We start from the raw sequence: 16,384 nt of genomic DNA on the forward strand, positions 1-16,384 counted from the left end.
AGTACTCAGAGAGTACAGACCTCCACAAAGCCAGCAACTCATTTCCACCCTTACATGCATGCAATTTCCCAAAATAGAAGCATTTTTTTTTTTTTACGTCATTGCATGGCGCCTTGCCCGAGCAGAGCAGGCGCTTTAAATAGTGCGCGTATGTAGACCTCCAGTACGCACAGCTTGAACCCCAAGTTCATTGACCTTATACAAAATGTATGCCAAAAGATGAGCAATTCTTCAAAAATCCATAAAAAAATTCTGGATCACTACCAAAATTGAATGAGGTTTTCCTTGTGTCAATATCGACTTTTTATGCAAGTTTCACTTTAATCGGTACTAAACTTTTTGAGTTATTTTGCAAACAGACAAACCAACGCCGATGATCACTTAAACTCATCCTTCCTTGGCGGAGATGACAAAGACAATTCAAACCTATTGCAGCCCTGCTCCCACTGTTACCTCTGTTGAAGTTAGTGTCAGCAGAACTTCAAAACAAAAGTATATCTCACATGAGAATGCCAACAATGCAGATCATCTTGCCTTTAGAGTCAATATTGTGTTTGAAAATATACAATAAGACATAAAACATGGTGCACCCCCTTTTCTTACCCTCTCTGTTTGGTTACATGTTGTGATTGCATCAAAGAGGAAACATGCGTTGACTCTTGGGTCGTTTTCACACCTATCGAGAAACGTAATTGTAATGCCGAATTACGAACGTGATTGCAATTACGATTTTGATTATTGTGTATTCACACAACCAAGGAAGGCTTTGCGGATTCTGTGGTTGCAAATTTTAGAGCGAGGAGGGGGAGGTCTGGCTTCTTTCCAAGTTTCCATCAATTACTCTTGAGACGCAAGTAGCGTGCGCTTCGACTGCAGTGCGGCGAGCTTTTGAGGAGCGTAGTCTCTCTGCAGCAGTGGTTGAAAGGTCATCGTAAGCTCCGCCCCGAAAAAACATGATCAGAGGTCAATCCGTTCACACAACTGTTCCGCTCCAGAATTTGGGCAAAATGTGATTGAAAAACACCTCCAGATCATTTGAAACACGATTGGAATTACGATTCAAATCACCGTCCGCAATTCCAGTTTGCATTCACATGGCAAGAATGCTTAATTTGAAACGATTCTAGTGATGTGTCATCACAATCATACTTCAAATGAAGCGATCTCCATACGTGTGAAAGCAAGGTTATTTTAATATTGTGTGTGCCCATCTTTTCTTCCTCCTCAACCCAGCTTATTCATCCCTTAGCTCTTCTACTGCTACACCCCTCTCTCTCCCTCGTCCCACCCCCCCCCCCCCCCCATCCAGCCATCTGACCCCAGCATGTCCCAGCCGATCTCCCCCCAAAAATAAACCAAAACTAATCCGACATATCAGGTGCGCATGACTTGGGTGCTTCATTCGGACATGAACTTGAATGTTCCCAACCGAGGTTATTCTTTCCCTGGTCTAAAGTGAGATGAAAGAAGTGGGGGGGGGGGGGGGAGACAGTAGAGAGAATAGCCTCAGAATGCCAAGCAGTGGTGACATGTGCATTATGTGGGGTGAATGAACTTCTGCCTTTCACTGAACAGGTGCAAAGTGGAGAGAGAGAGGAAGAGAACAAAGAGAACATACACACACACACACACACACAACATAAGAGGCTTATAGCAGAGACATAATAGGTATATGAGAGAGTGGGGAACATGAGGATGAGAGAAGAAGAGAAATATGAAAAGAGAGAAAGTGAAAGAGAGAAAAAAAGTGTGTAGAGACAGGCCCCAGATGTTGCATTCAGAAGTTGGCTTTTTTGTTATTGTGTGTATTTTTTTTGGTAGCTATTATTAGTGTAATGGAAGAGCTTTTTATCAGAGTCGAAAACATCGTGCCAGAATTGCTGACGCAAAAACAAATAGTGAGTGTTTTTGAGTCGATCCTGGTTTAGATGTCCAGGTGCCTAGGGAAGGCGAGTCGTCGCGTGAAAAATCAACCCTCTGTCTGTGTTCATTGCTCTGCTTGGTTTTAATGAAAAGTTACAGGGAAGGGGGGAAAGAAATGGTGACATTTGGGGGAGAATAGATTATGGCTGTTGGAAAGAGGTGACATTAATTTGGCCGGACTCCTGTTGGCTTAGATATTTACATGTGCAAATATAAAATATTTTGTAACTAGATTAGCCTATCAATTCAGGGTACTTGCAGTCTATGAGAACTTTACTTGTTTAAAAATTCTTAGCACAGCATTTGTAAATCCTGAAGAAAGTCATTTCCATTGCACATTGGCAACTTGTCAACTTCAATGCCATCCCATGTTTATGGTGACGACATTCAATTGAGCATGAACATAACAGAGCTGAAAGTTTCATGGAGTGCCCGCTTTCAGATAAATGATTTGAAGTTGAAGGTGAATTATTTGAATCTGAGCAGCGATGCATATTTAATTTTTTATGTATTATTATTATTATCATTATTATTATTATTATTATTATTATTATTATTATTATTATTATTATTATTATTATTATTATTATTATTATTATTATTATCATTATTATCATTATTATTATTATTATTATTATTATTATTATTATTATTATTATTATTATTATTATCATTATTATTATTATTATTATTATTATTATTATTATTATTATTATTATTATTATTATTATTATTATTATTATTATTCATTCGGCTTTCATTCACAAATATCATGCATATGTACATTATATCATGTTATATGATAATATAGTAAGTGGTATGATTATGGTTATGATATCTCATATGAAATGTTCATATATTGTATTATATTGTAACAAGGTTGAATTTGAGTTTTGTAATGACAAAACATATTCACATGAGAATATGAATACATAATGTACATATTATTTTTTTCCAGCCGGCAAAAAAGGGAGGGGGGGTTGGAAGGATTATGATTTATGATTAGGAAATTGTAATAGAGGTGAATGTGGACTTTAGGGCGGCAGAAGTTGAGCCCTTGTGATCCCTTTCCAAAAATAAAGCGCATCCACCTTATTCCTGGCTCAGGGGAATATAAAGTCTCATGTTCTCTATCCACCATCTTTTTTTTTTTCTTTTTGATGTCTGATCTTCCGGCATATCGCTATATGTTCCGCAGCTAGACTGCAAACCTGTACTCGTGGCCCCATGAAATGTTTTATATCAAAGTCACTGGCACTGCGGAGTCAACATTATCATTTCGCTTCTTTTTTTTTTCACTCTCTGTTACCTCTGACCTTGTGTACTTTTTCGAAAGTTCAAGTCTTTCATAGGGTGCATGGGTGCCGAATGAAAATGATTATCTTCCATCCTAAAATCTATCACTACGCTTAATTCCCTCGTTTAACCCGCCGTCCTGCCCCTAGACTTCTTCCCAGTTGTTTTAAAGTGAAAGGGAGGATGAACCGTCGGTGCCTTGTTCCAATTACCTCTCACCCTCTGTACTTTTTGTCAGGGTTCATGCTATTTTGGGGGGAGGGGGGGGGGGATGAACTTTCTGCGAAATGATTATCATTAATCCAGAAGTATGTTCCACTTTATGATTTGATAAATTCAGATTTTTCACGTGGCTGGTAGTCTGTTCTTTCCGTGCAGTCTCTTCCGCGTACGTGCGGAATCACATGGGCACAAAATCTCAGAAAGCTGTATCAATGAATATGAAGATGTGAATGTAAAGCAAGTTTACATGTAGAGCAGTGCCGAAATGGCCACGTCCACCATTTTAAATGCCACATATCTCATATGTTTGATACATCCTCAGTGTTCTTGCTGATATATTTGGGTAGAAGATGCATGAGAAAGTCTAAAGATGGGAACGATTATCTTGACATCCGGTTTATACCGAGTAACACGCAAACTTGTTTTTGCCCAACTGCATTTTTTCTTCCATCCATAATGTAAACTTGTTATCGTTGCGTGTGGCCTGTTCAGAACTGTAACCAGAAATAGGATATTTTTTGCCTTTTTTTTTTTCTTAAAAAAGAAATCAATCGGGGCATGTGGGATGGACCATTGCAATTTGTTAACGGTGAGTAAATAATGATCATGTAAATGGAAGGGTTTTTGATTGCTGCCGGAGGCTTCTTTTAGTCTTTACTTGCTATGCAGAAAAGATTTTTGCAGTCATAATCAATAAGGAAATTGCAAGGCACTGATTTTTTCTGCTGCATGTCAACTAAAGAGAGCTGTGATTTTGGTAATAGTGCATACAAAGACTCCTCAAGTGGGGATATTTTCTCACTCGGGTTCGGGGAAAATGCAATTTGCCACAGCATGCTTATTTTTATGTGATATCGTCCGTGCCTCGGGGCTAGCCAAAGTTCGTGTGTATCTATGACAAGCAGGTGTAATTACAATCTTACCTGTATAGAATAGTCTCCTCTATGCAGGTATAGCAAAATAACCGCTATAGATAGGGTGGTTCGGCAGCCAGAGTCGACCATCTTTTCTGAGTGCAAGGTATTATAGGATATTTTTTCATTCAAAAGGGAACATTTTGATAGCCTCTGTCTCTGGCAGTGGACACAGTAGCCCTTTAAATTACTGTAAAAGCTGTTATTTTCATGAGAGTTTAATTTCGCAAATTTCGCAAATCAGGTTGGGATGCGAATCGGACAACACACAAAAATATTGTGACCGCAGAGACATTAGTGCACTTTTGATAGCCTCAAATTCAATATCGCAAAAACAACTTCTCGTGAAAATGTCTGTGACCTCATTTGCGAAAATATCTGTATGTGAGAACGACAGCTTTTACAGTATACGGTACATCTGATTTTGCAGAATTATCTAGTGTACATTAGAAGCAGAATCAAGAATTGGGGAGTTTGTGAATTAGTGTTCAAGATCATTCTCTGTAGATTCAAGTAAATGATATTCGGAATATCGCTGAAAGTTTCAGCATTAGAGTAAAAGAGGATCCATTTGATATCTGTTGCATTGCGCACTGACTGATGTAGTATGTGATCATACAATGCATGGTGGTGTGCAAATTCATTCTTAAAACAAGATCAGTAACACTCCACTGCTGCTTTTTTTTTTTCACCTAAATGACACCAACAAGGAAAGTCACAAGTGAAAACCAATCTTGTATTCGAGCCGCTGCACACGAGCAAAGATAGGGCAAGTGTCCTGTGTCTTGTCGAACTTCAATTTTTTTTTTGTTTTTTTTTGTTATGGTAGAAGGAGCTAACCAGTTTCGGATTGAATTTCTGCCAGGCAGCGGTGATGGATAGATATAACAAGCAAATGTGTCTGCGAATCAGTGACCGAGAATCGTCTTAAACCTGACCTAGCCTGCTAATCTTTCTCTATCAGTTGCAGTATCACATGATATAACGAATGCTTTTTTTCTTCTTTCTTTCTCGTTTGTCTTTGCGAAGCAAATAATTCATCTATTTCGCATATCCCCTTTATGTGGGACATCTCCGAGATGTGGGATAACCACGGGGGCTTACGTGTGCGGGAGTGATCGCAGAGGGTGGTTCGTTGCCCCTTGTAGGGTCATGTTCTCCGTTAGTCTACTCTTCCAGCCTCCAGACTGTGGTTCTTTAATGATCTTAGCGCAGCAGATTGAAGCTTTTGCGAGTGTTCCTATCATTATCATAATTATCTTTTTTCTTGTTGACCAGTGAAGACCTCTGGGGAAATTATCGAACTGTCTGCTTTGTATCGACAGCTCTGAATGTGACTGCATATTATACTGCATTGAAGAAGCATTAGATGGAACAGCATGTTAAAGCGATCGTACAGTTTTGGTTGAGACCTAGTTTCAGGTTTCTAACATTTTTTGGTGAGATAATGAGAAACCTCTTGTGAAATATGAAAGAGCATGTAATTCTATGAGGAATTCAACATCTATTTGATGAAAATTGGTTTTATAATGGCTGAGATATCCAAAAAAAAAGAGCGATTATAATAAAGTGTGGGACCCACACTTTATTACAATCGCTTTGTTTTACTTTGTTTTTGGATGTTTCAGCCATTCCAAACCCGTTTTTCATCAAATAAACTTTGAATTCCCCTTAAAATAGTATGCTTTGTACTATATCATAAGTGTTTTCTTGGTATCTCACAAAAAAGTAAAAGCCCACTTCTCATCTCCACCAATACTGTACCATCCCTATAATATGAGGTATGAGTTTTCTTCAGTTTGTCTACCATCTGTACAAATGAAATTTGTACAATCGCAACTGCTGATCTACAATTTCAACAAACATGTCGGAACCGCACTGGACAGGTTCTATTCCTGCTGGTTCCTTTTTTTTCGGACATGCTGCATATATGTCCGCCATTATCTTCCAACATTCAGCAAAGTGTGGTCTTTGACCATTCAACTTTGTAAATTTGTGAGGTCACAATGACTGTATAAGAAATCTATGGAAAGGAACTGCTGAATATAGAAAATGAATTTGCATTGTGCAGTTCATAATGCAATGTTATTTTTTTTTTCTCGAATGGACAGTAGGTGTTGATTACTTGATTGAAAGAACTTGAAAAAAATTACAAAGCAGGAAACAGAGAAACTCTGTCATGCATGACCATAGAAAGCCTCTTATTTCGTTATAAGTTATTATTCTGACTGATTTTCAAAGAAATGCATAATATAAACATATATATATGCATACAATTTGTATACATGTACGTACACATGCGCATACATGTGCCTACATACATATAATCACATTATACAAACAGCCATACATAGATACATACCATCTTGAACCTTGAAATGATAATCCCTGTAGCAGCTCGTCAAAGCTAAACTGGGATATCTTTACAACAGAAGGTTGCATCTAATGGAGATAAACTCTAATATGTATGTTTATTATCTTGATAAATTATGACAGATCTATCCTAGTCTTTGAGCTGAGACTAGTATGCCTCAATGTCATGGATTTCAAGTTTTTGCAGGGTAGATTTTTCCCTCCCTACAAAGTCCTAGGTTCCTGGATGAGTCAGCCACACAGGAAATGAACATTTAGTCCTCCATTTTTAGGCCTGTATTTCCTCGGGCTGGTCTGCCTTTAAATTTGATGATCAACAAAAGAAATATGTTGATTTAAGAGGAGTGCTTTTTATAAGAGGTTTTTGTTGTTTTCGTAAGTTGGGGATCTTTCGTTCACAGTTCATGTTCACAAGAGTAAGGACCCCCCTCTCGTCAATTATAGTGAGTGTCCCAGGCTTGTGTTTGATAGTAGATTTACTGATCTTGTCTGTGCTTAACATTGTGGGGTTTCTTAGGGGTTATCCTAGTACTTATTTGTTTTGTATTCTATGACTTGTTCAGAGTTTCCATTTCACTTGATCTTTTTTGTTGTTGTTGTAAATCTTTAAATTTATTTATTTTTTCTCATTGTTATTCTGACACATACTGAACTATGCAGTGGCAGTAATGGTAGTAAAGTTAACAGTAAACAAATAATGCACATTGCCTTGGGTGTTAGTGAAAACTATCTTCCACATGTTAAAGGCATAATTTACCATTTGCAGATGAAACCCCCCCCCAGCTTTAGTGCTTGAAAATAGTTCTAAAATGTGAGTTACAGATAGAAACAACCACTGTAAAAAGTTTAATCAGTATGATCAATGTTAATATTGTTAAATATACAAAATGAGAACAATAGTTACATTAAAAATGTTTCTAGACTAAACTGTCTGCATTTAGGGTTTATTATTGAGAAAAATGGTGATATCTCCTTGAGGTGAAGTGGAATGTGGTTTGGACTGTTCAAAAGTTATTGAGGGTGGGTAATTTTACTAATGCCTGACCAAGAAACTGACATTTTTTTCTTCTTTGATAATGTGATGACATGATTTGAATTTTGTTTTGTTTGGAATTAGCTCCTAGCAGTGTTTGGATGTAATCACAGGCTGTACTAATGATCTGTGGGGAATTATGGTAATGATGGTCAACATAGCTACAAGTTGGCAGTGATTACATTTAGAAAGTGTTCGTGTGTGTGTTTGTGTGTGTTTGAGTGAATAAATTGCAATATCAAATTAGGCACATTTATATTGTTACATATACTTTAGTACACACTTATTGTATAATCCATTTTGGTTCACTTTCTGAAATGTTGTGGGGGCAGGTTGCTGGAATTTATATATTCTGATCAACTGGAACAATCACGCTAACGGCATAAAAGTGCAGAGATTTTTAGAAAGTTTATATAACTTAGAAAGTTACACAACAGCTGAGCCATGATCCATCGGAAACATTGGCTAAAACAAACAAACAAACAAACAAACAAATTACACAGCTTTTTTTGCGGCTTCACATGAAGGTTACTTTTCCAATTTGCAGTGAGAAACCTCCTTGATGGAAACCCTTCATTGCTGTTATTTGACATCCTCTTGATTTCTTTATTTGATTACTTCTCTTGGGCATATGTGTGACATTGGGAATTGTGAGATTTGTGCCAGCTGGCCCTGTACTTGAAATATATCTTGAAGTCTTCTTAAACAGACTGCTTTTAAAAAGAAATGTGTTTTCTTGTCGAAGTGGCAAACCGTTATTAGGTAGAGTTGAATTGGGGATTTTCCTTCACACTGTGAACCATTTTGGGAGAGTGATTTTTTGCACAGGAGGAATCTGCTGGATTGGTTGGAGTTCTTGATTCTAGAGAAACAAACAACGTTAGTGGCATTCACACTCACCTGAAATTAATGTTTTTAAAATCAGGTTTTGCAAGCATATACGAACCCCCACCCCCATTAATTTGTGTGCATGGACACACATAAAGAAAACAAAACTGTTAACTCTAGCGACTTGCATTGCAATTGCGAAAGTCAGTCCTGCCTGATAAAAATTTTTTTTGAAAGAAATCTCTAATGATAATTTGTTCTATGCGGGACCTTTATCGAATTTTGTTATCCCATAATTCAACTTGCCAGAGTATGTCCGCACACGGCGGATGCCCCGGGTCATGTTACATTTCAGTTTGATAACAATTCATCGCAATCTCCACCTCAGCCTCACCACAAAGCTATGTCACACGAAAGCAAACATAAGAAAGCAGGGGCAGTGTAGTCAGCGGGAAAAAAATAAAAAAAGAAGAAACGAAGACGAGAGTGTTACGATGATGAAACACAATCGGTGCAAAGGAAATGAAAGCATCGCCACACAGAGCCCGAGAGAGAGAGAGAGAAAATGAAATTGAGGAGAGAACATAGATAGCTGAGATACGAGCGAGACAGTTCTAGAAGGTCTTCGACGGGAGTTTAATGACACCATGTGCAAATGGGGTGGCTCGGGTCAAGTCCTTGTAGCTAAGATTTGTAGATTTCGCTGAAACATTCATTCTGGCATTTGCCGACAATCTTCGTAGATTTCTTCTCTCCCCTTGCCCCCCCCCCCAATTTTCTCCGGCGCTCCTTTGTCAAGGCCACAGAAAAGTCTCCCCAGTCCCCCCCCCCCCCAATCATAGTTTTCCCTCAAGCACAGGGGCATTGGGGAGAGGAAAGCGTGCATTGAACTACACGAACATCTTAAATTTCCGGGGAGAGACTTGGGGAACATTTTTTTGAGTCATTATATACCGGAGAACTCCCAAGGAGAAATGGGTGTTGATGTGGCATGCAATGTGTACTTAATTTGTCTTGCTAGATTTGCTCCAAGAGGTGTTTTGTTGATTAAGATTTTTTTTTTCCCCTTTGGTCACTCTCTCATCCATCACATGATTTTCCCCATCCTCTGTGCCTTGCACAGAATCAAGATTTGCCTTCTGACTGTGAAATAAATACAGCAGCGGTCGTGATGAATGTTCACTGCGTAGTGATGTCGTGAAGCAAGAGCGAATTGCGCAAAAGTTTGGCCCTGCCCAGAAGTTCAAAGGCATCACTCAGGGTGTTTTCCAGTTATGTGTAATACCAGTCAAGATATAATATGATAAATCTATTATGTAACCATAATTGGCTATAATGTCCATGTATACCTGTGCCAAATATTGATACAGAGCTTGACTTTAGCAGTGGCCTAGTTGCCCGGGGCCACTAAAATTGATGTCGGGCCATCTAACTTCCAAATGGGCTATCTCGTGGTAGCCCGATCAGTAATATTCGAAGTGATATTTTAACAAAAATTTCCTTTCATTTCAGGCCACCACATTTCTTTATCAGGCTGCCAAGATTTAAATTTCACAGATTTTAGTGGCTTTATCAAGCGACCAGTGGAAAAAAGTTAGTATTGAGTCCCGATAAATATATGTACGTGTATGGATCATTATTCATGAATAAATGAAGATTTTGAATGCAAACACACATCAAGGCCACTTTCAAAATTTAAGTAAGGTCATCATCAAAAAGAGAAAAAAATCAGTCCTTTCAGTGATATTGCACTCATTACATAGCAAGAAATATTTTTGAAGATGTTATTAAGATTGTCACACATGTTCTAAATATTTTCTTTGTTTTTCGACAGCTTCAACCTCATATCTGAAGTTAATAATAATAAATATATAGGTTTTGCAGTCAAACTCTTTTTCAAATATACAAGTGTTGTAAGAGGATATACATATGGGCATTTCCACAGTAAATGGGTAGTTTTAGGTTGGAAAAACATGAAAAATTAAAATTGTCTTCAGAGTATCCATATTTCAGAGTTTGGTTGCCTAATACCTATATTAAATATTTTTAAGTAGGAAAAGATAACTTTGTATTCAAATAGAGCTTGAGTGGGTATATAAGTAAGACATGTGTAATAGGTATGGGGCGAACGCGTGTAACACATAGAGTAGGACAGAAATATTGGAATGATGGATTCCTCATACAAAGAATACAAATATTGATTTGAAATCATCTGACACTATTTATTGTACTGATACATTATGATATGAACAATTTAGGTTGTCCATATTTGTGAAAACATTCATTATTTGTGTCATTTTGAAGTGTGCATTCATGATTAATGCCAGAAAATTTGTGCATCATATCCGAAAGGCGAGATCATGTTTGTACTAAGTTCCTCCATAATCGGGCGAACTGTTGTCATATTCATATCTGTGTGGGTGCATGTGTGTGTGAGGAAAAGCCAAAGCTTCATTGCAATAGAGTTTCTTGAAATTCCAAAGTACATGATATGACATAGCATCACTGCATTAGTGGTGAACGCATGTAACACAAGAGTAGGACAGAAACTTGAACTTTACAGAGTTTTTTAATTTCCAAGGTTAACAATACACTCCCGTTCTCCAGTATATTGTGTAGTTCATTTTAAACCACAATGTGCAGTATATACAAAGGCTGAAATATCAAAATACTGTATGCAAAGGAGCATTTTGCTGTTGTCATTGGGTCAGCAGTTATCATTTCGTGTCCATTACACCTTGATATTCCTACATACACGTATGTAAATCAAGTGGATTGTATTTACCTGTCCAAATTTAAAACTTTTTTTTTTTTACTGATACAGAAATACATGTGTATTGATACAGTTTATAGGGACTAAACTAGAATTTCAGTCATCACATCCCAAACTCAATCAACACACAGGCTCTGGAAACAAGAATTAAAACTTGCATTGTTCATTTTTCTATTGCATTTAATGTCCATCAGCCACAGTTAGAAACATAAAGCAGTTAATGTACCAGTAACTGATTTCAATGTGAAAAGAAACTGTTATTTGATATTGCAACAGTTAAATCTGTTCATTTCAATTTACATTCATTCGAAAATGAATAGTTGTAACATTCATTAGGGAAATAATCCTTATAGGGAATCAATACACAAAGAATGACACTTTCAGAATTGTTCAGGTACTGTACAACAACTCTTAACTTTACAACCTATGAGTTGATTTGTAAATTAGAGAACAAAGCATCCTTTGCAACTGATTGACAATTTGCCCTACATCAACGTAAATAAGCACTGAATTGATCAGTGTTTCTATAGTAGCCATGATATAAAAAATCATGGGCGTACATACTCGAGCAGGATTTGAACCTACGACCCCCTGATCTCCGGACAGGCGTCATCTCCACTAGACCATCGAGCTTCTGCCTGACAGCAGAAAATAAAAATGTTAATAAATCATGGACGTACATACTCGAGCAGGATTTGAACCTACGACCCCCTGATCTCCGGACAGGCGTCATCTCCACTAGACCACCGAGCTTCTGCCTGACAGCAGTGAAAACATCTTGATGGAAAAATGCCATGAATTTGAAAGCACCCTTTTCTTTGCCTACCAATTCAATACAGTGTACATTTTTATATGGTGTATAGGGCCTAAACTTGAATTTCAGTTATCACATCTGAAACTACATCAACATACGGGCTCCATAAACAAGAATTAAAACTTGCATTGTTCACTCTTCTATCATCTTAATGTCCATCAGCTATAGTTAGAAACATATGGTTTATCAAGAATAATACTGATATCTCCTTATACTTTCAGCTTTATTGCGAACATTTTAAATGGTAGGATATTGTGATACAACAGACTGACACATATGCATCGAATGTGATATCTTGAACATATTTTAAATCACTGCTCCCAAAGGTAAACTGGACCTTTAATGTAAATCAGCCACAGTAAGAAACATAAAGAATTTATTGTGCCATCAACTGTTTTCAAAGAATGACACTTTCCGAAATGTTCAGGTACTGTCAGAGAACTCTTAACTTTACAACCTATGAGTTGATTAGTAAATTAGACACACAAAAAAACCAAAGAAAAAAAAACCACACACACAAAAAACACCCTTTTATGTGCCTGCCCATTCGATACATACGTACAATGTATTCAAATGGTGTATAGGGCCCATTCTGGAATTTCAGTCATCATATTCCAAAACTCGATCAACATACAGGCTCTGAACACAATAAAAACTGACATTGTTCGTTCTTTTATTGCCTTAATGTTCATCAGCCACAGTAAGAAACAAAGCAGCTAATGTAACAACTTTTTTTATTCAGTTGTATCCCTATTTATATCTTGCTTTAAAACAAAAGGGATGGTAAGTATTGGTTTAGGTGATGACTCAGCTTTTAACTTTTTGAAATAGCATACAGGTTCTCTTAAAGGCATTGAAAGTTTACTTAAGTGAAAATCGGTTTTGAAAAGGCTGAGATATCCAAAAAGAAAGTTAAACAAAGTGATCCTAATACAAGTTGAAACCCAGATCTTCTATTTCATTAACATTGGTTTACTTTGTGGCTTCATACCTCAGCCATTTGAAGACCATGTTTCATAAGCTAAACTTTGAATTCCTTGTAGAATTGTATGCTCATAAAAATTTCATAAGTGGTTTCTTAGTACATTGTATCTTGCAAAAAGTTAAAAGCTAAAGTCATACCATCTGATATACTTTACAACTTGAAGGAAAACAAAAAACAACAACTGCTGTCTTGTGGTGCTTTGCTCCTCCAAGAGAATGGGATCAGGCATTCTGCACAGGATGTTGTTTGTAGATTCTCCGGAGATGTCGTCTTTGATTGACCACATGAAAACTCCATGCCTCTTTTTTCCCCATTAAGTCATCATCCAGGATGTCTTTTACCTGTCGAAAAAAAAAAAAAAAATTATATACATAATCAACAAATACATATATTGAGTTCATTTTATCAAAATTTTTGAAAGTTTGGAATATTCCTATATACTGAGTGCAGATAAAAGATTGTTCAAAAGGCATGTACATATCACATGCAATTGAAATATAGTTGAACATTTTACTGCATAGATATTCCGTAAACCAAGCAATAAAATACACGAACTACAAATACAGCAGACTCTTAAAAAAAAATGGAATTTTAGGAAAAAAAAACTGTTACTGTAGACAACAAAAGTATGTGTAGCCATCCCATTTTTAAGAGCTGTGTTTTATCTTACAATCTTCATTCAAAGACATCTAAATTAATAATAAAATATTTCCAGTAAGTTTTGAATATAGGATTATAGAAATTTGGAGGAGGCTGCGGGTTAGCGCTATCTTCGAAAGGTAATGTGTAATATTTATTTTTTGCTGCAGACAGCAATTGAGCATCAACACCTCTGCACAATGTTTGCCCTCTTGAATTTCTTTTCTGTTTGATTATTTAGTCATGTATGCAATATTTATAGACTTTGGGAAATAAATACAGAATACTTCTGTACATATTAGCAATGTATGTTTGTCATAGAAAAATAAAAATTGACCTCCAATCTATCAACCCACCGAGCAACCTTTCCTGGCCAAAGTTTCAAAAAAAAAAAAGGATAGGTGTAATTCTTGGTATCGCCAATACCTAAGTGCCGTGCGGAGAGCAGTGTTTTAGATGCATTATGAGATAGCTTACGGGACAAACTTGACCTGGTTTTGGCTCCACATGCACTCAGATCATGCTTTATCTTTATCCAGAGATATTTTTTGTTGAAGATTTCTTCGCTTTCCATCATGTGACCAGCACATTGAAGCCTTGCAGTAGTGAACCATGACTCTAGTGACCGCAAATCAGTAAAACTTAGAAACTTTCAACTCTTTTCAGCTGAATTTTAACCAAGAAAAAAAGGGATGGCAATGGAAAAGCAGACGATTAACTCCCTTGAATCATATGGGAACTGCGACCTCTACTTAGCGTGAGACAACCAGAAGTGAACAAGGGCACAAAAGAATCCCACAGTGTATCTGTGACAGAGTTCTTCAGCATGCACAGAAGTTTTTTTTTTTTTTTGCACACTGGCGATACAGAAAATTGATTGCAACATCATGAAAATATCAAAAAAAAATTCAAAAAGATATCTATGATAAAATCTTCATAATAAAAAAGAATATGCCATAGTGTAAAAAAAAAAATAAATAAAAATGGAGGCCATGCCTTCTATCTTTGAAGGGTAACAATTAATGTTTGTTTTACACTGTAGAAAGCAATTCAATATCTCCAACAAACATCCTACACAAATTGCTCTGCAATCATTTATTCATGTATGCACTATAAATTTATGTGCTTTAAAAATGAATAAGAAATAGTCCTGTAAATAAAAGGAACCTTTTTTTTTTGTCATGGTCTGAAAAAAAAAAATATGCAACCTTAAAATATTGAAGAGTGCCAATGTAGCAGCCTTTTTGGCCAAAAGAAAAAAAAAAGATTACATAATAAAACGAAAATATGCATTCACACCATATCACTGCAAAGCAGACAGGCTAGGCATGATGAAGGGATGCTCTGGGCACTCAGAAAATCTCCACCACAAGCTGTAGAACAGGGCCATGCAGCTTCTATAAATAAAATGATAATCGTATCAGAAGAAAACCCCAAATAAGCACAGATGTGGCTACATGACAATGGACCAAAATATCATGGAAGACAACAAAATGAAGACTAGTTATGTACCAGTTCTATGACATCTACAAATAAAATATTTACAAGACATAATAGCATGGCATTAAAAATATGGAGGCCATGGCTTCTTTGAAAGGTATTACTGTTACTTGTAATGTCTGTTTTCCACTGTAGAAAGAGATTTCCTTTCTCCTACACAATTTGCTTAGTGGTCATCAAATCATGTATGCAATACAAATTTACAATCTTCATTAAATAAATACAAAATAGCTCTGTACATAAACATAACATCGCAGAATTTCTGCGAAGTGAAGTTGCGGAACTTCGGTCATGTCATATATTTATTAGAGCAGAAAGATTTGGGGCTGATTTCATCACAGGGATCGTTTTTAGGACACAACACAGGCCAGCAAAGAGCAAACATGGTGGATGGTGCAACAGCTGGAATGAGGCTCTGCACAGACAACTGTCCAGGCCACACAAGACAGGGTGTTATGAACAGATTGTACACTGAGTCAGGGTCGCTTAGCTCCAATGAGCCCTCCAGCAAAATCATAAAAATATGTATACACACCTCACCGTAACACTGGAAAGCAGACAGGCTGGGCACCGGCATGATGATCGAAGGGACGCTCTGGTCACTCACTATTGCACTAAAAGGTGCAGAACAGGCCAGCACAGCTTCTCACATAAGGTGCTAGTTGTCTAGTCTACATCAAAACATAGAAATAGAATCTAAATAAATAAATCACATCATGGAAATCATGAGAGAACTGCAATGAGTAGACTGAGCTCATGTCGCTGAAGTGAAGGACAACATCAACAACGTTGGAAGTCGAGTTTGCACTTTGGTTGCTTAGGCAGAAATAAATCAAGTCAAATCCCGATGTAAACCTAGTAAATTTTCTTTTGTAACTTGTTTGATCATGGGTGTCTACATACACTAACGTTATCGTGTGGTTACACTTGGGACTTGTGTCACTAGCGTAGCGCTAGCCCGGCTTTCTAAATTCTATATTAAAAATAAAACGTTACACTTCTTACAGTACACTCGTACAGTGCGTCAGCTCACGATGGACAGTGGAGATAAACTTGTATTCAGCCATCTAAAGTACCACTCTTG

The 16,384-nt window shown here is 37.0% G+C and overlaps 1 long non-coding RNA gene and 1 other non-coding gene across 2 annotated transcripts; both read right to left on the minus strand.

Annotated features, from left to right (window-relative positions):
• Positions 1 to 11,922: 11,922 nt before the first annotated feature.
• Positions 11,923 to 11,995, minus strand: Trnas-gga (transfer RNA serine (anticodon GGA)). Its single transcript has one exon. It is a non-coding gene; the product is annotated as a tRNA-Ser (tRNA).
• An 853-nt stretch (positions 11,996 to 12,848) lies between these two features.
• Positions 12,849 to 15,948, minus strand: LOC140245494 (uncharacterized). Its single transcript, XR_011902348.1, has 3 exons — positions 15,836 to 15,948; positions 15,100 to 15,197; positions 12,849 to 13,502 (listed from the first exon to the last, which is right to left on the minus strand). It is a non-coding gene; the product is annotated as an uncharacterized lncRNA (long non-coding RNA).
• Between the last annotated feature and the right edge of the window lie 436 nt (positions 15,949 to 16,384).

Source organism: Diadema setosum, chromosome 22 (assembly GCF_964275005.1).
Source record: "Diadema setosum chromosome 22, eeDiaSeto1, whole genome shotgun sequence".
Classification (NCBI taxonomy): Eukaryota; Metazoa; Echinodermata; class Echinoidea; order Diadematoida; family Diadematidae; genus Diadema; species Diadema setosum.